Source organism: Strix uralensis, chromosome 3 (genome assembly GCF_047716275.1).
Source record: "Strix uralensis isolate ZFMK-TIS-50842 chromosome 3, bStrUra1, whole genome shotgun sequence".
NCBI lineage: Eukaryota > Metazoa > Chordata > Aves > Strigiformes > Strigidae > Strix > Strix uralensis.
The window spans coordinates 15,274,300-15,301,949 of NC_133974.1; positions in this window are offsets into that span (position 1 = coordinate 15,274,300).

A 27,650-nucleotide genomic window follows, 5' to 3' on the forward strand; every position below is an offset into this window, starting at 1 on the left:
CACCCTTCTTTAGTGCAATGAACTATATCCACCTTCAGGTTATCTCCCCCTCTAGGCTAGTTACCATCCCATTTTACTCCAGAAATAGATTAACATCACACAACCACTCCTCTACAAAGGCAATTTAAACTACTTCAGGTGCAGTCAAACAGAGCTCACACATCCCCAGGCCATCAAGTAATCAATCAGCACATATGCAACTTCACCAGAGAGAGGCACCCTCCACTTGGCCAGGCCACCATGTGCAGCATGCCAGCCCTGAGGGAGGCTGCTCTAACTTCCCAGTTATGAGTTTCACCTCCTGGCTGGTTTGGTCAGGACTGAAAGAGAACATTGACTGCTTGCAAATATAACCAAGGCATCTGTGAACAGCTCTGCTGGAATGATCCTCTTTATAAGTAGAAAAATAGCCCCTAAAAGTAATAAGACAACCAGCAGCATTTGAAAACCTCTGTAAATAATGCATACAAATAATATCCCATAAATGTAAATTACATTGCTTCTTGGGGTAAAACTGGAGTTTAATTTACTCATTACTCATCAACTGCTAACTCTAATGTTTATGAGCAATTTTGAATGTGAATATGTAAAATATACAGCATTTATTATATTATTCATTGAATGACATTTACAGACAAATTCTTCTGATTTTTGATTCAAGAAGGTGGGTTCTCTCAATATGAGTTTATTTTAATACCTGCAAGATTAAAATTCAAGCAATTGGGTGGTTTTGCCATGTTATTATTCTGTATTTCTGCCAGCCCAGAAGTCTGGCTCTGTAACAAAATCTGAGTGGAGGAGGAGTGTACAAAAATGAGTTTTAGAGAAAATATAGACAGGGCTAAATATTAAAGCCCAACTCACAAGCAAGGGACAAATGTTATGTATGAATTAAGTCTTTCCAGAACTTCTATCAGGCATCTATTTTTATTATGAGTGCTGTCAGTGATCTAACAATCATTTTCAAGAATTCTCTGAGATGGTTTCAGCCCTTCCTGTCCGATCACTTCTAGGCAGTAATGATACAAAATTGCTTCCCTTCCTTTAAGTGCCATTGGCTCTGATCTCTCCCTCACCATATTGTCTATGTTTAGCTGCTAAGGGAAAACTAAGAATCAGGGATTCTAGTTTTGATACTGAACAGCTTATCTGAATTTTGTGTTTATTTCTAATATTATAACCACTATACAGTTTTTACCAGCATCTCTCAGTTATTGAGGTTTAGATGAAACGCAGATACTTGAAACTGAGCCGTGTCTCTACTGAGCTATTTATTAGAAGGAAGGTTAATAATATATGCTTCATTAATAGCTGCTAATTTCTAGAGAAGTAATTACAAAAATGTGAAATAGATTCTCTTATTCTTAATTAATTTTAGTTTATTAAAATTGTTCAATTCATTAAACCTCTACTATATTGTACGATCTGTTATATAAGTGCAAATATAACGATTGAATCACATCCTCTCCATGAGATTTCACTCTTAAAATGCATTGCTCAGCTGCCACAAAAATAAGCACTATTACACATGCAATGCAAGCCATGCACTGTTGAATTGATTTGTTGCAATAAAGACCCTCAAGCTTGAAACCTTAAAAAAAATCCATCAAAAGGTATGACAGAATGTAAAACCAGCTGGTATCAGTCTTTATATCTGACTTTTGCCATGAATACATCTGTGAGAGACAGACCTTGTTCTGAGAACTCATCTGTACTTCTTGTGTATGAGTATTATTGGTGTTGGCTCATAAAACAAATGCTAATTAAAACAGATGAATTAAAAAAAAAAAGATAAGGGGAATCTATTCTGCTTAATCTGCATGGATAATTTTGTGACTAAATCTTAGGCACTTCACAAGAGAGTTCTTTAAAATAAGTCATTAAGGTCACAGACAATGAAACTTTGAAGCTCATTAGAATACGTCTGCCTACATCAGGTCTGGGACGTCTCACCTAACTTTAGGTATTCAGTGGTGAGGAGACGCCTATGCCAATGAGTCATCTGCAGTCAGTGGAGGGAAATGGGCAACTTGCCCCCCATAGATTAAATACCATCTATCTCTGTTTAAGGTTAATTGTACTCCGAAATAAACTGTTTCTCTCCAATGTCTATAACACAGCCCAATTTATTAGTTTAGACTAGACCCTTAACCTTACATGACTATAAAAAATCGAGATGGGTTACATCCTAGGTACCAAAACTTGATCAGATAGGACTTCCTTTGAGAATCACCTACCTCTTTCCATTTATTATGCAGGGAATGAGAACTATTGTATTAGGGCAACTGCTTCATTTGGCACCTAACAGTTTCTCAGGTAAGGAAGCTAAATCTCAAACAATATTTTTTAGAGCTGCCAAGCCATATTCAAATGCATGCTAGTTGTGCTGCATTTCGTATGCTTTGGTGACCATGGATCCATTTCAATTTCACTGATAATTCCAACAAGACTCTTCCCCTCTAAAGCTGTTGAAAAACAGACAGTGTCACTGGTATTTTTCGCTTAGTGTTTTCTCTTCAAACTTGTTTGCTGTAGTTTTAGATTACAAAAAAAAAAAAAAATAAAATGTATCCCAGCACATCAGTGACAGATTATCTGTTTTAACAACTTTTAAAGCATATTATTAAAACTATATCTTCTGGGACTGTGTTCCTCACAAAAGCTCCTTGACAGAAAGTATATGCTCATTTCCAGCACAGAATATAACTTATCGTATAAGCAGCATCCTATTTCCTTTGGCCTATATTAAGTCAAGCATGTTTACTTCTCTCTGTCCCTTTCCCTTTCTTCCTTCCAGCATTCAGTATTTTTTTTTCCATTTACACAGTGAAGGATGCACACTCACTTGGTGCTTTGATTTAGTACTCTAAGTGGCAAGTGTGCAGTTCATCTGATTAAATGTAGACATCTACACTTTAACTAATCTCTTCAAGTTCTTTTTCTGGTCAAAAAAAAAGAATAAGTACAGTTAGTGCACAATTGTTCTCAAAATGCCTAATTCTTTCCATTGACTGTAATGAGAATGTAGTGTGACTAGCTCAAAGACAGACAACTACTCTGTGGATCAGTGTATTTGCTGAAGTGGACCTCACACACAAAGTCTCTTGAGAAGAAAGAAATGTTTCACCTGTATCTCAGTGTCACACAGAATTCAAAAGAATATTAGTCCCAGTGGTGTGGGTTAACCCCAGACAACAGCTCAGGCCCACACAGCCACCTGGGCATCTTTATTACTCTAAACTCTTCTAGTCACTCAACTACCAGACATGCTAATTGAGGGTGATTTTTTTTTTTCTTAGTACGTAATAAACAAATGAGCTACTACTCTAAAAAATCAACAAACATACTAATACCTTTCAAGAAAAATAAACAGCAAATTTGCATTCTCTTGCATCCTTTGCCACTCTTTTTTTTTAAATTGCATTTCCCTTTTTTAGAGAGGATAAAGAGGAACAAAAATATATAAAGAACATGGAGAGATAAAAAGGGGGAAAAAACTCACTGCTAGAAAATACCAAAATAAAGTGCTGACCTTTTTCCATGAAGAACTGCCATATTTTGTCCCATTCAGTTTTAAATTAAGGTTTTTTTGCTTTCCCTTATCTTCACTTAAAGCCAGCTCCCCAAATGATTGCTTAATGATTGATGTTCTCAATAAATTATAAAGCATGAGGGTGAAGTAAGACAGATGAACAGATTGAATGTTATACCCATTTTCATCAGTAACAACGTTAAAAAACTTAAAACCTCATGTGAATGTTCTTCTAGTTTCTGGTTTGAATCTCCCTTTGTGGCTAAAAGTTAATGTCCTTTTACTGAGTACACTGAATTCTGAATTAGATGAGGATTGGTAAACTACATGACTTAACTGTGAATAAATCCAGAATAATCATGCACTATTTTCAGCAATGTTCACATATTTTGTGTTCCAAGGAAAAAACTCAACCATGTCTATATAGTAATTTATGCAATAATTCATATGTCCATTAGTCAAAAAATCTTAAAATTATATTTATTTGAAAGGTATATATCATGGTTAGTTACAGTTCAGTATATAATTTTCCCTCTGTAATAATATTTTGGAAAACAGAGTAAGAATTTTTCTTATCTGTTGAATTATATTTGCTTATTACACAGGCATATGACACGTATCAGTTTCAGGTGCCAAACAGGTGCTAAGGACTGCTTACTTTTATTTACTACAGCTGGATGTGGAAGAAACCTGTATATGTTCTAATCTCTATCATCTGGTTATTCTGTTGATGCCTAAATGTGCTGCTTGTGGATTCTCAAATGCAATCTACTCAGGACTCAAGCACAGACCTTGCATTGCTTCACCTGCAAATGTATTACAAAGTCACAGAGATACTGTCATTCCTGCATAGTCTAAAATATCAAGTAGTCCACTTCAGTCCAGCTTCAATGTCAGACCATTTATGGCTTTACTGTAGTTATTACTCCTCTTTTACTGTATCATACTTTTACTGTCTTGAAATTTGTGGTCAAGTGTGTTCATCCTCTGAAGGTTATAAAGAAGTTCAAAACTAAAGGTGCAAAAACCCCGAAGTTTTAAAAAACATTTTAGCATCATATGTACAAAAATACATGTTACATATGCATACCTTCTTTTTTTTAGGCCTTTTACTTAAATAATTCAGTGACAGTCTTTTTAAGTCTACATATTGAGCAATTATCATTAAGATAAGTATGTGTATTATGTTTCAGCATGCATTAAGTAAGATTTGTTATGAATGAAAAATGCAGCAGATTTTACATTTAGAGCATCAGTACCAGTTGACTCTATTGAACTCCTTCAGCAATAAGAAATCGATAGCATCCCAAGTTACTTTTGTCTAGAAAGCAAACCAAAACTACACCAACCTATGTTTTGGTAGGGCAACTTGCATTTCCACATGTTATTCTTTCTTTTCTAAGACTTATACACTGTGGCACTCCAATTTGGACTCGTTATCTTCTCAAACTGTTCATGGAAGAAGATGATTCCACTAATTATCCACCTGTGTAACTTTAAGCCCATGCACAACCATGGTATGTTTGTTTATGTATGTTTGTGACAGCAGGATCTTCGAATAATAATTTATTTATTTTTTTAATAATAAAATTCAGTGTCCAGCTTTGCACTGTATAGGTATCACTCATAAATGCATAAACATAAAGGTAGACCTGAAACCACGCCAAACATGTTGTGAGCTGAGAAATAATTAACATATCTGGCAAGGATGTGGAGAGGTAGGCCAGCATTTATGTAAACACTGTATGTTTCCCCACAGAAGTATTAATATTTGCAAAGTGTTACCTAGCTTGCCACAAGTGATCAGTTCCTTTTCATTATTGTGAAGCACTGTAGCCTACCTGCTGAGTTCAGGAAAGGTGATGAGCCAGAAACCAGGTAAAACCATAACTCCAAATCAAATCTGTTCCCTGGAAAGTGTGGGCAGACAGGAGAAGAATAATTTGCCAAAGGGGCTCTAGATATCCAGAGAGTCAGCTGCAGGCTAGCTGTACCCATTCTGCAAGCTGATGGGGCACATTGCAGATGTGGCTGCCAAATATGTTAGCCAAAGGTTGCATTTAGGTCTTGCTGAGACAAGGTGCGTGCTCTAGATATGTAAACACAGTGCTTCCTGGTCAGGAGTGGCTTGGCTGCTGCAGAGAGGCACTTCTTGCCTGCTACCTCACCACAGATAGACTTTTTGGGAAAAGGGCATGGGGTCCAGGTCTCAGCAGCTCCTCCACCTGATTTCAGATCATTTCTGAACACTTCACCCTATGTCTCTGAGGGTCAAAAGCCAGGCAGACCTGATAGTCATTTCATTCCTGCTTGGCAAATGTTCCCACACCCTTTGAACATCCTTTGATTTTTTCTGGTTTCATCAGACAGGGAAGGAGCAACGATGACTTTCTTGTTCACAGTGCCATTTAGTCTGTATCTTAGTGACATGAGGGACAAAACAAAGGAATAACTAATACATTACTTCATAATACAGCAGTGTTTGACTAAACATGTGGATAATATTTAATCTCTTTGAATTAAGTCAGGTTTGGTTGTACTCTTGCCAGAGGAGAAAAGGGGCAAGGTGTATTGCTTGACTCAAGCAGGTGAAGAGTGGGGACTCCTTTACATATCCAGCTGCTCCACTTTCCAAAGTTAAAGAAGGATAAAGATAAACATTTCCTGACCATTCAAGTGTTTTCTGGACAGCAGTTTTCTTTAACTTTTCCAGTCAGATGTCCCAAACTAAAAGCTAATAGCATGATAGTAGTCAAAACTGCCATTAGGAGGGAAAGAAATGAAGCTGAAGCAAGAAATCAGAAAAAGGAAGGAAAGAAATGAAGCTGAAGCAAGAAATCAAAAAAACCTAAATGAAATAATTTCCTTATCTTCACACATATCTGATTATTACTGTGTTGTAGCTTCATATGAAATTATGATTACTTCTGTCAGATATGTAACACCTCACTACTCTGTCACTACTACCTTCCCTGGGACAGGCCCAGCAGGCAGACAGGACGCATGATACAAAGGATTCCCTATCCTCTCTCCACATGGCAGAACACAGTTGACTTCAGGAACAGGGGGCAATGGCGACAAGTTCCTGCCCAGCACAGCAAGTGCGTCTCCTCTGTGACCACCCCACATTCTCAGGTGCCCCTGCATAATAGATATCAGAGTCTGCAAGTGGAACCAAACAATGAGGACGATGGTTCATCTAGCTTGGAGCTGTCACCGAGCTTAAATTGGTCTATGCCCTGCATCATAACTGCAAAAAAGATAGGTCACTGTCATAGCAGACTCTCTCCTGAGGGGAACAGAAGGCCCAGCATGCAGACCAGACTCACTTCTTAGGAAAGTCAGCTGCTTCCCTGGGGCCTGGGTTAAAGATGTGAAGCAAAAGCCTCCTACCCTGGTATGGCTCTTAGATTATTATCCATTATTGATTTTTCAGGTAGGTAGCAATGAAATTCCAACAAGAAGTCCGAGGCCAATGAAGAGAGACTTCAGGGCCTTATGATTACTAGTTAAGGGATCAGGAGCACAAGTAGCATTCTCCGCTATCTTTCCAGATGCAGGGAATGATGAGGGAAGAAACAGGAAGAGCCAGTAGATCAACACCTGTCTCCAAGCCTGGTGTCACAGACAAAATTTTTGGTTTTTTGAACATGGGTCAATTTACATGACACCCGACCTGCTGGCAACAGACAGGGTACACCTATCTCAAATGCGGAAAAGGATCTTTGAGCAGGAGTTAGCAGGGTTTATTGGAAGAGCGTTAAGCTAGATGTGAAGGGGTAAAGGGATAAAAACAGGCTCACTAGAGATAAGCACGTGGGCAGCATGCCAATGTTTGAGGGATGGTGTGATAGCAAGGTCCTTCTATCTGCTGTCTCAGTGGAGGTAGTGGATGGAGATCCATGTGGCAGCAAAGATGTAAGTTCTTGATGTGTTAGAAACCATGGAAACACCTGAGAATTGTCATGTAGGAATTAGGGCTTCTCCCCCAACTGAATTACATCTACATCAATGCACACAGCATGGGCAGCAAACAAGAGGAGCTGGAAGCTGTTGTGCAGCAGGAAAAATATAATATGGTTACCATCATGGAAAAATGGTGGGATGACTCACACAACTGGAGTGCTGCAATGGATGGCTGTAAACTCTTCAGAAGGGATAGACAAGGAAGGAGTGTTGGTGGAGTAGCTCTGTATGTTAGGGAGTGTTTTGACTTTCTAGAGCTTGATGATGGTGATAATAGGGTTGAGTGTTTATGGCTAAGAATCAGGGTGAAGGCCAACAAGGCAGAGAGTCTGTTACAGACCACACAACCAGGATGAAGAGGAAGATGAAATATTCTATATGCAGCTGGCAGAAGTCTCACAATTTCTAGCCCTCACAGAATCACAGAATCATCTAGGTTGGAAAAGACCTTGAATATAATCTATTCCAACCATAAACTTAACACTGACCATTCTCAACTACACCATATACCTCAGTGCTATGTCAATGCGACTCTTAAACACCTCCAGGGATGGGGACTCCACCACTGCCCTGGGTGGCCCAGTCCAACGCCTAACAACCCATTCCGTAAAGAAATGTTTCCCAATATCCAGTCTAAACCTTCCCTGGTGCAACTTGAGGCCATCCCCTCTTGTCCTATCACTTGTTACTTCATTAAAGAGACTCATTCCCCAGCTCTCTGCAACCTCCTTTCAGGTAGTTGTAGAGGGCGATGAGGTCTCCCCTCAGCCTCCTCTTCTCCAGACTAAACAACCCCAGTTCCCTCAGCCGCTCCTCGTACGACATGTGCTCCAGACCCTTCACCAGTTTCGTTGCCCTTCTCTGGACACACTCGAGTAATTCAATGTCCTTTTTGTAGTGAGGGGCCAAAACTGAACACAGTAATTGAGGTGCGGCCTCACCAGTGCCGAGTACAGGGGCAAGATCCCTTCCCTGTCCCTCCTGGCCATGTTATTGCTGATACAAGCCAGAATACCACTGGCCTTCTTGGCCACCTGGGCACACTGCTGGCTCCTGTTCAGCCGGCTGTCAATCAACACCCCCAAGTCCCTCTCTGACTGACAGCTCTCCAGCCACTCCTCCCCAAGCCTGTAGCATTGCTGGGGGAGTGTTGTGGCCCAAGTGCAGCACCCGGCATTTGGCCTTATTGAAACTCATACAGTTGGCCTTAGCCCATCACTCCAGCCTGTCCAGATCCCTCTGCAGAGCCTCCCTACCCTCGAGCAGATCAACACTCCCACCCAGCTTGGTGTCATCTGCAAACTTACTGAGGGTGCACTCGATCCCCTCTTCTAGATCATCAATAAAGGTGTTAAACAGGAGTGGCCCCAAAACTGAGCCCTGGGGGACACCACTTGTGACCGGTCGCCAACCGGATTTAACTCCGTTCACGACAACTCTTTGGGCCTGGCCATCCAGCCAGTTTTCTACTCAGTGAAGTGTGTGCCCATCCAAGCCATGAGCAGCCAGTTTCACCAGGAGAATGCTGTGGGAAATGGTGTCAAAGGCCTTACTAAAGTCAAGACAGACAATGTCCACAGCCTTTCCCTCATCCAATAAGCAGGTTGCCCTGTCGTAGAAGGAGATCAGGTTTGTCAAGCAGGACCTGCCTTTCATAAACCCATGCTGACTGCTCCTGATCATCTGGTTGTCCCACATGTGTTGTATGATGGTACTCAGGATGAGCTGCTTCCCGGGCACCGAAGTCAAGCTGACAGGCCTGTAATTTCCCCGATCATCCTTCCGACCCTTCTTATATATGGGTATCACATTGGCCTCATTCTCCTGGGGGACTTCAACTTACCAGATATCTACTGGCGATACAATACAGCAGAGAGGAAACAGTCTAGGAGGTTCCTGGAGTGTGTGGTTCCTGGTACAGCTAGTGAGTGAGACAAATAAGGAAGAAGCCCTGCTGGACCTGTTGTTTGAAAACAGAGAAGGACTTGTGGGTGATGTTTGGAGTCTGTCTTGGGCGCAGCAATCAGGAAATGGAAGATTTTTCAATTCTCAGAGAAGTAAAGAGGGAGGTCAGCAGAACTGCTACCTTGGACTTCCAGAGGGCAAACTTTGGCCTGTTTAGGAGACTGGTTGACAGACACCTTTGGGAGGCAGTCCTGAAAGGCAAAGGAGCCCAGGAAGGCTGCACATTCTCCAAGAAGGAAATCTTAAAAGCACAGGAGAAGGTCATCCCCCCATGTGCTAAAAGACAAGCTGATGGGGAAGAAGACTGGCCTGGCTGAGACTGAACAGAGAGCTTTAACTGAAACTCAGGAAAAAAAAAAGGAGTTTACGGCCTTTGGAGGAAGGGGCAGGCAACTCAGGAAGACTACAAGGACATTGTGGGCTTATGCAGGGAACAAATTAGAAGGGCCAAAGCCAAGCTAGAACTTAATCTGGCTACTGCCGTAAAAGACAATAAAAATGTTTCTATAAATACATTAGGAAAAATAGGATGGCTAAGGACAATCTCCATCCTTTATTGGATGCACAGGAAACATGGTGAAAAAAGATGAGGATAAAGATGAGGTACTTAATACCTTTTTTGCATCAGTCTTATTAGTAAGACCAGTTGTTCTCAGGGTACCCAGCCCCCTGCTCTGAAAGACAGGGATAGGGAGCAGAATGAAGCCCCTTTAATCCAAGGGGAAATGATTATTGGCCTGCTACACCACTTAGACACACGCAAGTCTACAGGGCCAGATGGGATCCACCCAAGGGTACTGAGGGAGCTGGGGGAAGTACTCACTGAGACACTTTCAATCATTTATCAGCAGTCCTGGCTCACCACAGAGGTCCCAGTTGACCGGAGGTTAGCAAATGTGACGTCCATTTACAAGAAGGGCCAGAAGAAGGATCTGGGGAACTACAGGCCTGTCAGTCTGACCTCGGTGCCAGGCAAGGTTATGGAGCAAGATCATCTTGAGTGCCACATCACATGTCATGTACAGGACCAGTGTGATCCAGGCCCAGTAAGCATGGATTTATGAAAGGCAAGTCCTGCCTGACTAACCTATTCTCCTTCTATGACAGGGTGACCAACTTAGTGGATGAGAGAAAGGCTATGGATGTTGCCTATCTAGACTTTAGTAAATTCTTTGACACCATTTCCCACAGTAGTCTCCTCCTGGTGAAACTGGCTGCTCATGGCTTGGACAGGCATACTCTTCTTTGGGTAAAAAACTGGCTGGATGGCTGGACTCAAAGGGTTCTGGTGAATGGAGTTAAATCCAGTTGGTGGCTGATCACAAGTGGTGTTCCCCAGGACTCAGTACTGGGGCCAGTTCTGTTTAATACCTTTATCAATGATCTGGATGAAGGGATTGAGTACACCCTCAGTAAGTTTGCAGATGACACCAAGTTGGGTGGGAGTGTTGATCTGCTTGAGGGTAGGAAGGCTCTACAGATGGATCTGAATGAGCTGGATTGATGGTCCAAGGCTAGTTGCATGAGGTTCAACAAGGCTAAGTGCCGGGTCCTGCACTTGGGTCACTGTCATGGTTTGAGCCCAGAGGGAAACTGAGCACCAGACAGCCACTTGCTCATTCCTCCCCCCTCAGGAATGGAAAGGAGAAAATAAAACAAAAGGCTCAGAAAATGAGACAAGGACAGAGAGGGTTATTTACCCATTATGGCCATGGGCAAAAGACAGACTCATTAGGGGAATAAAAGGAACATCAATTTAATTCAAACACCACCACCACCACCACTTAAGAATCAAACAGATTAGAACAGTGAGAAGTATAACCACATCTTAAAAACACCTTCCACCCCACCCCTCCCTTCTTCCTGGGCTTAGCTTTGCTCCCAATTTCTCTACCTCCTTTCCCCCAGCAGCACAGGAGGGCAAGGGATGGGGCTCGCATTCAGTTTGTCACCTGTTGTCTCTACTGCTCCTTCCTCCTCAAGGGGAGGACTCCTCACACTCTTTCTCTGCTCCAGCATGGAGTCCCTTGACACTGGTGAGGCTACACCTTGAACGTCATGTTCAGTTTTGGGCCCCTCACTACAAGAAAGACATTGAGATGCTGGAGCATGCCCAAAGAAGGGCAACAAAACTGGTGAAGGATTTAGAGTACAAGTGTTATGAGGAGCGGCTGAAGGAACCAGGGTTGTTTAGCCTGGAGAAAAGGACGCTCAGGGGAGACCTTATTGTTCCCTACAACTACCTGAAAGGAGGTTGTAGCAAGGTGGGTGTCGGTCTCTTCTTCCAAGTAACAAGCAATAGGACAAGCAGAAATGGCCTCAAGTTGTGCTGAGGAAGTTTATATTGGATATTAGGAAAAATTTCTTCACCAACTGTTGTCAAGCATTGGAACAGGCTGCCCAGGGGAGTGGTTGAGTCACCGTCCCTGGAGGTATTTAAAAGACATGTAGATGTTGTGCCTGGGGATGTGGTTTAGTGATTGACTTGGCAGTGTTAGGTTAACGGTTGGACCTGATGATCTTAAAGGTGTTTTCCAACCTAAATGATCCTATGATTCTGTGATACTCAGTGAGGTGCTGGAGAGTACTGACTACTGGGTTTTAGAGCAGAGGTACAAAAACTGGGCTGTCAGTGATAAAGAGGACCATAATTATGCCAGTGATGGTGTTTATATGAATGTAATATAACATGTATACACTCTATTGATTAATTTACTTCTACTTATCTGTTCATGTTGGTGATGCGGACTGACAGATTGCACAGTTATTGCACTTTGCCATCCCAGTGAACAGTGCATCTCTTTTCTGACTATTACATCTTGTGGATTAATTCTTAATAACCATTTTACAGAAACCAGATTATTCTCTCTTGAATAAAAAAAGGCAACAGCTTGACTTGCCATTAAGACATTTTCATTAGAGCAAGACTGAATACAAATCATCTTTTCCAGAAATTGAAGACCATTACTATTTCCTAATGCAAATACCAGGAAATTTTAAAATCTTTTATCCTCCAATGTAAATAGGTAGCAAGATCTACAGGTTGGGGGTGTGTGTGTGTTTATTTTAAACTGTACATATACTAATGTTTCACGGCTTATGTTTTCTCCCTCTGATGACAGGATGAAATAACAAAGAACATGAAAGTTTTTTTTTTTATTATCAGCTCACATATCAATGTTAAAATTACTCCAATGATATAAGAATCTGTGGAGAATATTACAGAACCCAAAAGGGGAAAACTATTTCATTCCACTCAGCAGTCCAAATATTGTGGGTTTTTCTTCCATACATTCATTAATTTGATGTTTCTTCAATTTGTATCTTTCTAATAGCTTTCCATGTTATTGCAGTGTTCTGTATAGATTAGTAAATAGACCAATATGTTAATCAGAATTTAAACTCTTCTGATAATCAAGAAGTTTATTAGTATAAGAAGCCTATTGTGCTACAGAAGAGAAATTAACTTTAGAGATAATGTAAATATTTGAACAAAAATTTTGAATTTAAATTGCACTTAGCAACATTTCAGTCTTAGTGAAAAAAAAAGTTTTGCTATTAGCTTCCAATACTGACAGGACTTTAACCACTATACTGTGCTGACATATGTATAATAGGTAGGATGCATAAGTAGTGAATGACATAGCCACAGACTCATTTTGGTATTTCTACTCATTACGTTTAGCTCAAGGATGACAAGAAGGCAAGAAAACAACTATGGAGTTCTATGCCAACCCATAATTGCACTACAATAAAACTGTTTTTAGGTTGTTTAGTGTTATAAACTTGAAGTAAGAGAATGAATGTGGTTTAAGTGTGACAAAAGATATTTCAAAAAAATTGAAACTCGAACAAGGCTGTGATTTATTTTGCTTGAGTTGTGATTTAAAGCACATCATTCAGCCAAATATGAAGAACATGAAGAATGGCACAATTTAGACATGTATAAATCAGACAGCACTCAGTACCTCTATGCTGTAAATTTAAATATATTTTCCTCTGCAAACTTTTAATCTATATTAATTTCTATGAGAGATGAGCCTAAGTGATGTATTTTGGATGTGGATTTGGGCACAATTTCCCCTAAATCTTAAGACTGACATCTGTGCGTGAGAATGGGCTGATTTTTCATGCTAATTCTGAACTTCCCACTTTTACAGTCTCTTTGTTTATTCCTTGGTTACTGTACAACCCCACTTTAAAAAAGCTGCTATTTTTTTAACATATTATAGTCTCCATTGTGCCTTTGAGAGTATTTTGGGCTCTTTTCTTTCCTCCCTACTCCTGTCTCTGAACTATAGGAGGTTTGATTGCTATGCCTTATCAAGAAGTTCTTTCACAATGAGTGTTTCTTATTTTGTCTGAACCTGTTTATGTTTGCACACAGGCTTTTTACTGTTGTAATATACTTCTTTTATAATAAGCCTAAGAAGTGTTAAGGAGAACTCTTCAAATTCTGCTGCTTCTGATGACGTCTGGCTGGCTTCTCTCCTACCTATCAGATTTTATTCTTTCATCAATGTAATTCTCTTGCTGTCATCTCAATGATGTATCACCTGTGTGATCTGTAGTAAGTAGCTTTAACACTGTTGTCGTATTCTAGGTTGCTTACCTCATCTATTGATATTTTCTCTGTATTGCTGTTAGGGTGAAGTTATTCCTTTGTAGAATTCTTTTGTCATTTTTAGAAGACAAATAAAGAGTCAGTGGTTCTAGATAGCCTGAACTGTTGATAATGAAAAAGTCCTAAAAACCTTTTTTTTGGACAAAAAAATCATCATATTTCTGAAGCGTATAGCTGAACTTAATAGTTATAAAGAGTTATTTCAATAAAGGCCAGAAGTATAACTACTCCTGAAAGAGTAGAAATTATGTATTCTCTTTGATGAGTACTTTTTCTGAATTGCAAAACCAAAAGAAAGTTATCTGTATAGAACTTAGAAGTGTTTAGAAATAAAGTTAAGATCAAGTAACTATTTCCTCTTAGACTTAGATGGTAACATTTTCAGTGTTAAAGTGGGTCTTCATGTCTACAATGTGAATTAGATGAACTTCGGGTACATAAATTCAGCCCTGAGATCCAGAAAAATCCCTCCCCTTTCTTGCCTAACACAAAATATTTGCTCATGATTTCCTTAGACATCTCCTTTGTGTCTATTTTACATCATCTTAATCTTGACAACACATGGCTTATGTGGCAAGGTTTTGGTAGTAGGGGAGCTGCAGAGGTGAATTCTTTGAGAAGACACCAGAAGATCTTCCCTTGTTTGACAGAGCCAGTTCCAGATGGCTCCAAAATGGACCTGCCGCTGGCCAGAGCTAAGCCCACCAGTGACTTGATAACACATTTAAGAAAGATTAAAAAAAGATGCACAACAGCTATGAGAGAGAGGAGTGAGAAAATGTGAAACAACTGTGCAGACAGCAAGGTCAGTGAAGAAGGAAGGGGAGGAGGTGCTCCAGGTGCCCGAGCAGAGATTCCCCTGCAGCCCATGGTGCAGACCATGGTGAGGCAGCTGTGCCCTGCACCCATGGATGACCACAGTAGAGCAACTATCCACCCTGCAGCCCATGAAGGACCCTATGCCAGAGCAGGTGGATATACCTTGAAGGAAGCTTAGTTTGTGGCCTGGACATTAGTAGTATAGCAAATTAAATAGTACCAGAGGCCTCTGTGAAGCCTGAAAAACACACACAATGTAGTGCTGAATCACTCTGGCAGGCAAAACTCTAAACTGTGCTCAGAATATATAGGAAAAGCAGGACAGTTTTTTGACTGACTGCTAAGAGAAAGGTACCTCTGAAGGAATGTCCAAGTACAGCAAAGTTCAAGGAGGAAATTTAGCCAGTGTCTTATATTGTAGGGTTTTTTTTTCAACGTTGAGTAATCTTATCATCTCTATGAGGTGTTTGAGAGTGTTATTAATAAGTCTTTTACATATTAATAGTGTGAAATGTAAATAACTTTGAATCTCTAGAAACTATGGTAACTTTGCTTAAACCTAGATTTATGTTATAAATGTAACTATAATTACTATGTTGATGACTAACAGCATAGATATTATATCATGATGTCATCAGCACAGTTGCTCAAAAGAATGTACAAATAATCATCATCCATAAATAAATGCAAGAGTGATGGGGGGTGGTACCAAACAAAGCCTGTCTTTCACCACTTTATTATAGAAAAATCTAATTTTTTTTTTTTTTTAAAAAAAAAAAAAGGTTGAGAATCTGATATCACAATGTAGTAACTGTGAGAGATGCTACCCTCTCTGTGCACTTTCCGGCCACTCTGATGAACAAAACAGATAATGTTTGTTTCAGAGTAAATGAGTGTATGATAATTGCCTGAGACTTCAATTTATCTTAGATGCTCAATAGAAACTCTAAATCTTCCTAAAGACACTTAAAAGTGACAAGTGTTGTTAAGCTTTGTTGGGAAACACTGTTATAACTGATGTTTGTTCTCAGTTTATGTATCTTAGTCCATCAGATAGATAGCGATTATGCATTTTACTTGAGGCTCATCAGCTTTGCTCACACACAGATTTCTTCTAGATCAAACCTAATATAGGATAGAAGTGAAACATTAAATAGAAAGAAGACTTTCATAGACTATATTCTGATTTCTAACTTGTAATTTGAGAGAGAAAAATAAATGGCATAGAGAAAAATAAATGGCATAGTGCTTAGGGATATGGTGTAGTTGAGAACAGTCAGTGTTAGGTTAATAGTTGGACTAGATGATCTTCAAGGTCTTTTCCAACCTAGATAATTCTGTGATTCTGTGATTAACTGTACCTATTCTAAAAGCAGAACATTTTACAACCATTAAAAAAAAAAAAGTTATTGAAAAGTGGGTAGATTAATATATATTTTGTTTACCCATCTGTCATATTTTGAAATATGAACAAATGTTTAATTATGGTTAGAAAAATCTCCTATGCAATATTTAAAATAAACTATTAAGGATATAGATTGAGTTAGATAACAAAGAAGGGCATCTAGAAAAACTAACATAGTCCTGAATCTTTCTGTTTCACTTGCCAAATTTATTCATGTTAGATCTCAAAGTCATCACACAAGTAAAACATACAGTGAACCTGCAAATGTTCTGCCCAATAAGATCAAAGAAATTTTGTCTTTGGCCTTTGGGCCACAGGTACATAGAAAGGACAGGAAGAAAGAGATAGAACCTTAAAACAATGCCATCTTGGATAATGTTCCCCAAAAGATAACTCACCCCTTCTGGAAATTGGTAGAGAAATGCAAGCATGTAACAGAAAAGGTGCTCTTCTGACGTACTATTTCAAAATAGTGTTTTCTTATAAAAAGCTCTTCGCTACTATATTATTACAAAATCTTTAATACCTTCCTTGGTCTCTTTACATGCTATTACAAAATGTAAGGGAAATGAGAGCAGAACTTGGGTTGTAAATTACAGTTTAAAAGAACAAATTTTTACAGTGAAAAATGTTGCAAAATTTTTATATGTAATAAAGTACTCAAAATATTGTCTAAGTCGTACAGATGAACCACAGAGATTCTGAAACCTTTTGCACATTCCTAAATTGCACAAGCCTCAGAGTAACCCTAGAGGCTTGTTAGGGAAGGTTATCTTCTATTGATCTTAATCAGAAATATATTTGCTCACCATCAAGGCCATTCTGATCCATCTCTGTTACATTCAAAAAGAAAGTAGTGGTTAGTCTTTCCACTCTGCATAGCTGGATGGATATTATGCCACAGTCCAAGTAAAATACTCTTAACAAGAGATTCCTAGTGTCTTTGCTATTCTTGCATCCATTTACAGTCCAAGCCCAATCCTTAGATTGAAGAGGAATTCTCTTCTTTGTGGCCAATATATTTACATTATTTAATGTACCATTTACATTAATAATGCCCATTTACATTAGTAATGAACAATTATACACATACAACTGTTCAAAAGGGACTTGGAATTATAGTAATAACATTCTTCTATTTTTGCAGAACCCATGTATTTAATGCTGTTGTCAGCATAAAAGTGAAAAAATAATATTAATAGGAGCACACTGACTGGAATTAGAAAGTCTGGTGCCACATCTATTATTCGGTAGAATTACTCTGTGAATATTAAGTGCTCAGCTACTGCTGACTCTATACAAAAGCAGGAAATCAAAGGGGAAATAGATAAATATAGCTAAGCATGAATATATAGATATTATGTACTATATTCTAGTATTTGTTGACACAGCTGCAGTCAATATCCTTATTTCAGCTTTCCTGATTTGGGACATCACAGTTCTGATCTCTATCCAATCTCCTAACCCAAACTCTGACAAAATGCCCAATACAAGAATAATAACCTTCTCCTCTTTGTACTTAGATCATATAGTCCACTTACTCTTTGGCTGTACTGTATCTCACACTGCTGGAAGCATCTTTCTGATAGTTGCTGGTTTTCTCTTTTTATAAGGAAGTAACTGCAAGATAGAATTGCTATAACACCACTGATGGATAACAAGGTTGAAAAATGCAATCTAAAAACCCCACAACTATTAGTCATGGAAAGGGTAAACGAAAAAATCTCATTAAATAGAAGCATGTTGTTTGACATTCCTGAAATCCATGTTTCATTATTGTTTTATCTTCCTACCTTGTGTTAATGTAAACCTAACTTATTCATGAAGACTTGGACTTTTTACTGTAGGTAAATAAACATTTTCTCTACCTGATTTCAAAATAAGATTTTCTTGTAAAGTGAAACTATGTAGATAAATATGTAGTAGCTTTAGGAAATACGAGATTCTTTGATTTACCAAAATACACCTGTTTATCACTGGCATGTTCTTCTGCATCATTCTAAAAGTTGTCTAATCATCTTCCTCTCCTTCCAATGTCTACACAGGAATTCCTTGCATGAAGATATACTACCAATATGAAAACAAAGTCAGATATATCCTCCCCTATGAATTATTCAAAACAAAAATGCTTGCAAGCTGTCAATATCCACAAACTCCATATAACTGCAATGAAGTTTTGATTGACCTCTTGGACTGAGATTAAGGGAAACAAAGTACTTTGTAATTCAATTATGCAGGACTGAAAATCTTATTGTAGACCTTCGGCATTTAGTTAATTGGAACAAGTTAGGTGAATATTTTGTTTCCTTTACACCCAGTGTTCGATCTTGACTTTTCACAGAATGTGAAAGTATCTGACTGTTAGATCTGACTTAATTACTCTTCACTCTGCAAATGTACCTATATCCATATAGAGAAATGGATATGTATTTATATTTCTCTCCGTATTGGTATGGAAAACTATATGAACATGGATACAAATATATTGAGGGGAAAGCAGAATAAAATCAATTTAAATTTGAAGACCAGGCAGCATGTCTTTCAGAAGGGAAACTGGCCATAAACAGGCATTGATGGAATCATGAGATCATGGGACAAAAGTAAAAGTGGATTCTAGATAAGAACAAGTTTTGGAAATAATTTGAAAAGGAATAGTTTAACTCAGAAATATCTCAAGAAAAACACAAGGTCTAAATTATTTTTTTAAGATTATGAATACAACCCTGAGGAAATCTATGAAATATGTAAAGACAGTTACATAAAAAATTAAGTCATATCAGAGAGGATATGGTGATCTCTATATGATGTTATAAGCACCCTTCTAGGTACCCCTTTGTTACTGGCATGCCTTCTGATAGAAAAGGTGTCAAAGAAAGGGTAACTTTGTAAGTCTTTGGATGCCTAATACACCTATTATAACTGTAGATACATTTTCATGGAGTTTGGTTTAGTTTGGTTTTTGTAGGGGAGTGGTAAAATGAGTTTTACTGTGTTTGTAAAAGACAACATTCAATCTTAGAATTTCTGATGTGTCCCAGTTGCAAAACTTAGTGTTATGACATAAATCTTGTCCATGAAGAACAGTCTTACTTGGATTGTTCATATCATAGATTTTAACTAGCTATTGGCTTCAGGATCCTGAGAGGAGAGAGCAGGGCAAAAAGCAAGATCATAGTGCTCTACTTCGGGAGAGTAGACTTTGGCCTCTTCAAACATCTGCTTGAAAGAGTCCTGTGGGATAAAGCCCTGGAGGGAAGTGGGGCCTGAGAAAGCTGGTTGATATTCAAGGATCATCTCCTCCAAGCTCAAGAACAGTCCATCCCAATGAGCAGGAAATCAAGCAAAAATGTCAGGAGGCCTGCATAGATGAACGAGGAGTTCCTGGCAAAATTCAAACACAAGAAGGAAACAGAGAAGGTGGAAGCAGGGACAGGTAACTTTAAAGGAATATGGAGACACTGTCTGAGCATGCATGGTTAGGAAAGCCAAAGCCCACACCTGGAGTTAAATATGGCAAGAGATGTCAAAGGCAACAACAAAGGCTTCTGCAAGTACGCAGGTGACTAAAGGAAGACTAGGGCAAATGTGAGCCCACTGCTGAATTGGGCAGGGAACCTGGTTACACAGGACATGGAGCTGAGGTACTGAATGCTGTGTTTGCCTCATTCTTTACTAGCAAGACTAGCTTTCAGGAATATTGGGGCCCATAGAGGAGAGGGAAAAGCTGGATCAAGGAAGACTTACCCTTGGTGGAAGAGGATCAGGTCAGGGAATACTGAAGTAAAACAGACATATGCAAGTCTATGGGCCTTGATGGCGTGCACTCATAAGTGCTGAGGGAGCTGGCTGATGTTACTGTGAGACCACTCTCGATTGTCTTTGAATAATCACAGTGTCTGGGAGAGGGGCCTGAGGACTGGAGGGATGTGAACATCACTCCTATCTTCAAAAAGAGCAAGAATGAGGATGCAGGGAACTACAGGATGCTCATCCTTCCTTGATCCCTGGAACGGTCATGGACCACCTAATCCTGGAAACTCCAGGCACATGAACAACAAGAAAGTCATCAGAAGTAGTCAGCATGGATTCACAAAGAAGTCATGCATCACCAACTTGATAAACTTCTATAATTAATTGACTGGCCTTGTACGTGAGGATATTGTCTGCCTTGTCAGTGGATATTGTCTGCCTTGATTTCAGTAAGGCCTTCAACACTGTCTCCCATAAGATCTTCACAAAGAAGTTGATGAAGTATGCATTGGATGAGCAGACAATGAGGTGGATTGAAAACTGGTTGAACATATGGGCCCAGAGGGTGGTGATCAGTGGCAAAAAGTCTAGTTGGAGGCCAGCAACTAGCAGTGTACCCCAGAGGTCAGTACTGGGTCCAGTCTTGTTCAACATCTTCATTAATGAGCTGGATGATAGGGCAGAGTATACCATCAGAAAGTTTGCAAATCACACCAAAGTGGGAGGAGTGGCTGATAAGTCAGAGCTTTGTGCTGCCATCCAAAGACCCCTTCACTGGCTGGAGAACTGGTCTGACAGGAACCTCATGAAATTCAGCAAAGGGAAGTGCAAAGTCTTGCACCTGGGGAGGAATAACCCCATGCACTACTTCATGCTGGGGGCCACCCTGCTGGAAAGCCTGGGACCTGGGAGTCCTGATGGACAACAAGGTGAAAATAAGCCAGCAATGTGCCCTTATGGCAAAAGGGGTAGTGGTATGTGAGGATGCATTAGGCAAAGGATTGCCAGCAGGTTGAGGAAAGTGATCCTTCCCCTCTACTCAGCAGTGGTAAGGCCACACCTGGGGTACTGTGTCCAGTTCTGGGCTTCCCGGTACAAGAGAGATAAGGACATGCTGGAGAGAGTTCAAACACTAGGATGATAAAATGACTGGAACACCTCTCATGAGGAAAGGCTCAGAAAGCTGGGATTCAGCCCCGAGGAGATGGCTCAGGGGGATCTTATCCATGTGTATAAGTACCTGCTGCAGGGCAGTAAAGACAGAGCCAGGTTCTCTTCTGTGGTGCCTAGTGACCGGACAATAGGCAATGGGTACAAACTGAAACACAGGAGGCTCCATCTAAACATCAGGAAACACTTTTTTACTGTGAGGGTGACAGAACACTGGAACAGATTGCCCAGAAATGTTGTAGAGTCTTCTTCCTTAGAGATATTCAAAAGCCATCTGGACATAGTCCTGGGCAACCAGCTCAGTGTGGGCCTGCTTGAGCAGGGGGGGTTGGACAAGATGATCTCCAGAAGTCTCTTTCAATCTGGACCATTCTGCGATTCTGCGATCTGACCTACCTGTCTCCTTTCATAATTCATAAATGCTGAGTTTTTATTAATTACATCAGTTTGCATCAATTTGCATCAATTGCATCAGAAAAACAATCTGTTTATTGCACCTATTCAGGGGATTCCAGACATTCCTCACTGAATGTGATAAGCAAAAGTAGGAATTGTTTGGAAAAAATGTTTTCAACTAGAGGTCATCTACAGAGTTACACATACATAGCTTCTATTGTTTGCCTCAAAGGTTTCAACTTCTTCAGATAATAGCATTGCATCCCATCTGGTCTATATGAATACAGGGTCATTGGCTTCAAACAAATTTTCCTAGTTTGCAGCCACAAAAGATTCTGTCAAGTTAAAAGCATCCATATTGTTAATATGTATTGTAAGGATACTACTGAAAGAACAAGAGTTCATGGAAGTATGCTACAGAGATGCAGCAGAGAGGTAAGATTGCTTTGGTAAGGTCTCAGTTAATATTACAATGTCAGCAACTATTGTTTCTGAAATGGTGTAATTATTCCAGAAAGTACCAATTCTCTATCTTGAGGCTATAGTTCCAAAAGAGTCATCCAAATGTCTTATATTCACCACAGTTCGCAGAGAACGTATAAAGCAGAAACATCTCTGAACACTAAAATGTCATTGGTGGATATTTTCTGAACAGATTCGGTATTGCTTGCCTTAGCACAATGTAATAGCCAAGTAGAACATTTTGGACTGTAAGATTTGATACACTTGAGATGAAAGAACTTTTTTTCTTCACTTTGAATTTTCTGCCTCTGTGATATTTATGGACTGTGCAACATAGGTGAATGAAAACTCCCAAACAGTGTGAAATGAGAAAGTAGACTGTAGGAGAGAAAAATGCCTAATTGTGAATAAACACAGTCCCCCAGAATGGACTAAACAGTTTGTGAAGCAGACAAGACCCTGCAGAATAAAGATAATTCCTACACTATCCAAACCTAATATTGTCTGAACAATGCAGGAGCCAGCTAATTATAGGTAGGTCTCAGAGATTTTCATTGTCTTTTAAAACAGTTTTTAACCATATGCAGGAATGCACATTCCAAAAAATGCAGACCATAAATTCTCTGTTCCACTGGCTGCTGAACCAATACAGCACCTAAGTTTGCATAGCATCTAAATTTTGGTCCTGAGTTTTCCATAGGATCCTTGTAGGTATTTAGATTTCTGTCATGACCAAAAAGGCTTCAGGGAAAGTGGCTAACTCCTGACCAATTTGCTTTATGAATCATCCAGAGTGCTGATCTTGGAGCAGTACTGGGAGCTATGTCTAATACATGACAACCACAGTGAATTCAGGAAAATTAGACCCATCACACTCGTTTATGGTCAACAACCTCCTTTTGCACAATAGCTAAGTGTTTCAGGCTTAGGCTTAATTTTCTGCTCATATCAAAGATTACAGTTTAGTAGCAAGGTTAAACAACTAATTTAACAGTGCTCTTTACTTATAAGGGTCTTACTAAGATAAACATGCTATTTCTTTGCTCCTGTTACAGAAAATGAATTGAATTGGTGAATAGCTGTTGTTCTTTATGATTTTCAATAAGATATACATCTCTGTTATAAATGTGTTGTGGTTTAACCCCAGACAGCAGCCTAGCACCACACAGCCGCTCGCTCACTCCCCCCAGTGGGATGGGGGAGTGAATCAGAAGAATAAAAGTGAGAAAACTCATGAGTTGAGATAGACAGTTAAATAGGTAAAGCAAAAGCCACGAGCACAAGCAAAGTAAAACAAGGAATTCATTCACTGCTTCCCATCAGCAAGCAAGTGTTCTCCAGGCCATCTCCAGGAAAGCAGGGCTCCATCACATGTAAGAGTGACTTGGGAAGACAAGTACCATCACTCCAAATATGCCCCCATTCCTTCTTCTTCCCCTAGCTTTATATACTGAGTATGATGTCATATGGTATGGGATATCGCTTTGGTCAGTTCGGGTCAGTTGCTCCAGATGTGTCCCCTCCCAACTTGTTGTGCACCCCCAGCCTACTCACTGGTGGGGTGCTGTGAGAAACAGAAAAGGCCTTGATGCCATGTAAGCATTGCTCAGCAATAACTAAAACATCCCTGTATTATCAGCACTGTTTTGGTCACAAATCCAAAACATATCCCCATACTAGCTACTATGAAGAAAATTAACTCCACTCCAGCCAAAACCAGCACATTCTCCACTCCCTATCCAGTACTATTTTTGTCATGCCCAGGTCCCACACTATACAATACATCCTCATTAACCACCAGACCCCTTCCCATCCTTTGACACAATACACAGATACCATTCCCGTAGTCTATGGACCACCTGTGAGAAATGTCTGTAAAATGTCCATAAATGTCACAGAATCATCTAGGTTGGAAAAGACCTTGAATATAATCTATTTCAACCATAAACCTAACACTGACTGTTCCCGACTACACCATATGCCTAAGCACTATGTCAACCCAACTCTTAAACACCTCCAGGAATGGGGACTCCACCACTGCCCTGGGTCGCCATTCCAATGCCTAACAACCCGTTCTGTAAAGAAATACTTCCTAATATCTAGTCTAAACCTTCCCTGGCGCAACCTGAGGCCATTCCCTCCTGTTCTATTGCTTGTTAGTTGGTTAAAGAGACCATCCCCAGTTCTCTGCAACCTCCTTTCAGGTAGTTGTAGAGGGCGATGAGGTCTTCCTTCAGCCTACTCTTCTCCAGACTAAACAACCCCAGTTCCCTCAACCACTCCTCATACGACATGTGCTCCAGACCCTTCACCAGCTTCGTTGCCCTTCTCTGGACACACTCGAGTAATTCAATGTCTTTTTTGAAGTGAGGGGCCCAAAACTGAACACAGTAATCGAGGTGCAGCCTCACCAGTGTTGAGTACAGGGGTAAGATCACTTCCCTGTCCCTGCTGGCCATGCTATTTCTGATGCAAGCCAGGATACCATTGGCCTTCTTGGCCACCTGGGCACACTGCTGGCTCCTGTTCAGCCGGCTGTCAATCAACACCCCCAAGTCCCTCTCTGACTGACAGCTCTCCAGCCACTCCTCCCCAAGCTTGTAGCGCTGCTGGGGGTTGTTGTGGCCGAAGTGCAGCACCCGGCATTTGGCCTTATTGAAACTCATACAGTTGGCCTTAGCCCATCACTCCAGCCTGTCCAGATCCCTCTGCAGAGCCTCCCTACCCTCGAGCAGATCAACACTCCCACCCAGCTTGGTGTCATCTGCAAACTTACTGAGGGTGCACTCGATCCCCTTGTCTAGATCATCAATAAAGATGTTAAACAGGAGTGGCCCCAAAACTGAGCCCTGGGGGACACCACTTGTGACCGGCCGCCAACCAGATTTAACTCCGTTCACCACAACTCTTTGGGCCTGGCCATCCAGCCAGTTTTCTACTCAGTGAAGTGTGTGCCCATCCAAGCCATGAGCAGCCAGTTTCACCAGGAGAATGCTGTGGGAAATGGTGTCAAAGGCCTTCCTAAAGTCCTAACATCCACAGCCTTTCCCTCATCCAATAAGCAGGTTGCCCTGTCGTAGAAGGAGATCAGGTTTGTCAAGCAGGACCTGCCTTTCATAAACCCATGCTGACTGCTCCTGATCATCTGGTTGTCCCACATGTGTTGTATGATGGTACTGAGGATGATCTTCTCCATCAGCTTCCCGGGCACCATAGTCAAGCCTACAGGCCTGTAATTTCCTGGATCATCCTTCCGTCCCTTCTTATATATGGTCATCAAATTGGTCGATTTCCAATCTGTCGGGAGCTCCCCAGTCAGCCAGGACTGCTAAGTAAATGATGGAAAGTGGCTTGGCGAGCACCCCAGCCAGCTCCTTCAGCACCCTCGGGTGTATCCCATCTGGTCCCGTAGACTTGTGTATGTCTGTGTGATGCAGTAGGTCACTGACTATCTTCTCCTGGATTGGGGGGGCTTGGGGTGTGTGGCTGTCATTCTCCCCGTCTGTCTTCTGGCTGAGGAGGCTGGATTCCCTCAATACAACTAGTCTTTTTATTAAAGACTGAGGCAAAGAAGACATTAAGTACCTCAGCCTTTTCCTCATCACTTGTTACCATGTTTCCTCCTGCATCTAGCAGTGGATGGAAGCTCTCCCTGATTCTGTCAAGCAGGTGCCTAAACAAGTCAAAGTCAGCCCTTTGGGAGTCCAGGATGTCAGTTCTGCTGCCCCCTCTCCTGGCCTCTCTAAGAATAGAGAACTCTATTATTTCATGATCGCTGTGCCCTAGTCGGCCTCCAACCTCCACATCATCCACCAGTCCTCTGTTCACAAAGAGGAGATCCAGCAGGGCACCTTCTCTGGTTGGTTCTCTCACCAGCTGTGTCAGGAAGTTATCTGCCACACATTCCAGGAATGTCTGGGACTGGTCCCGCTCTGCTGTGTTGTATTTCCAGCAGATGTCCTGGAAGTTAAAGTCTCCCACAAGAACAAGGGCCAGCGATTGTGAGATTTCTCCTAAGTGCCTATAGAATATTTCATCTACCTCTCTGTCCTGGGGGGTGGCCTATAGTAGACTCTTACTACAACATCTGCCCTGTTGTCCACAGAGTTAATTTAGTCTCTGACTTTGATCTCCATCTATTGTGATGGTCACTCAGGATAGGAGAGGTGGTGTGAGGCAAGCAAACCCCATGGCAAGCACAGGAGCCTGTCAATTAATAGCTAAACAGCAATAACAGCTATAAATTTGATCTAGCACACTAAAATCAAATCTGTCGCTGTCTCGAATCTTTCAAGCCCCACATTGGACACCAGAAAAGACTGTCATGGTTTAACCTCAGCCGGCAACTAAGCCCTGCACAACCACACACTCACTCCCCCACAGCAGAGTGGGGGACAGAATCAGAAGAGTAAAAGTGAGAAAACTCGTGGGTTAAGATAAAGACAGTTTAATAAGCAAAGCAAAAGCTATATACAAGCAAAGCAAAATGAGGAATTCTTTCACTACTTCCCATCAGCAGGCAGGTGTTAGCCATCTCCAGCTCCATCACACTAATGGTTACTTGGGAAGACAAACGCCATCACTCTTAATGTCCCCCTTCCTTCTTCTTCCCCCAGCTTTATATGCTGAGCATGATGTCATATGGTATGGGATACGCCTTTGGTCAGCTGGGGTCAGCTGTCCCGTCTGTGTCCCCTCCCAACTTCTTGTGCACTCCCAGCCTGCTCGCTGGTGGGGTGATGTGAGGAGCAGAAAAGGCCTTGACGCTGTGTAAGCGCTGCTCAGCGATAACTAGAACAGCTATGTTATCAGCACTATTTTGGTCACAAATCCAAAACATATCCCCATACTAGCTACTATGAAGAAAATTAACTCTACCCCAGCCAAAATCAGCACAAAATGATTTCAAAGACAGCTCTAGTTGTTAGCATTTTTCTGGCTAAAAATCTTCACAGGAGTCCTGGCAGCATGGGGTCTTTCTGACCTCCTATCTCCTTTACTGTTGATATATTCCACAACTACAGATTATGGAAGCATGAGGAAATGTCACATAAGAAGAAATAGAGTGGACATCATTCAGTTGCTTAATTTCTGTCTACCATTAAGTCAACATGCAAAGATAATAATAGCCAGCAATATCAGATAGCACTTTGCTGTCATCTGCTTTGACTCTGCAAATAACGTCCGTGTAGCTGCTTCAGACCATGATTCATGATCAAACGCCTTTCCACAACACTGTTAAGGAACCATTTAAACAACTGTCAATGGCAAATTTAAAGCCTGTCATTACTATAGACAGGCTTCAGGACAAAAATAAGAATTTCTTTTGGTGAAGGTTTTAGGACCAGTTTAGGATTAGATTTTTACAGATCTTGTTTTGAAAACACTGAGAAGTTGATTAAACACTTTTTTAAAATTTGTTCTAGATATTTTTTGTCCTAATCTGGTCCTAATGTACCTTTTTGATCATCTAACTAAAGAAAGATATTTTTTTTGCTTATCCCCCACATTATATGGTTAATATAGACATAATTTTATGTTTCAAGGATAACTTGCAGTAC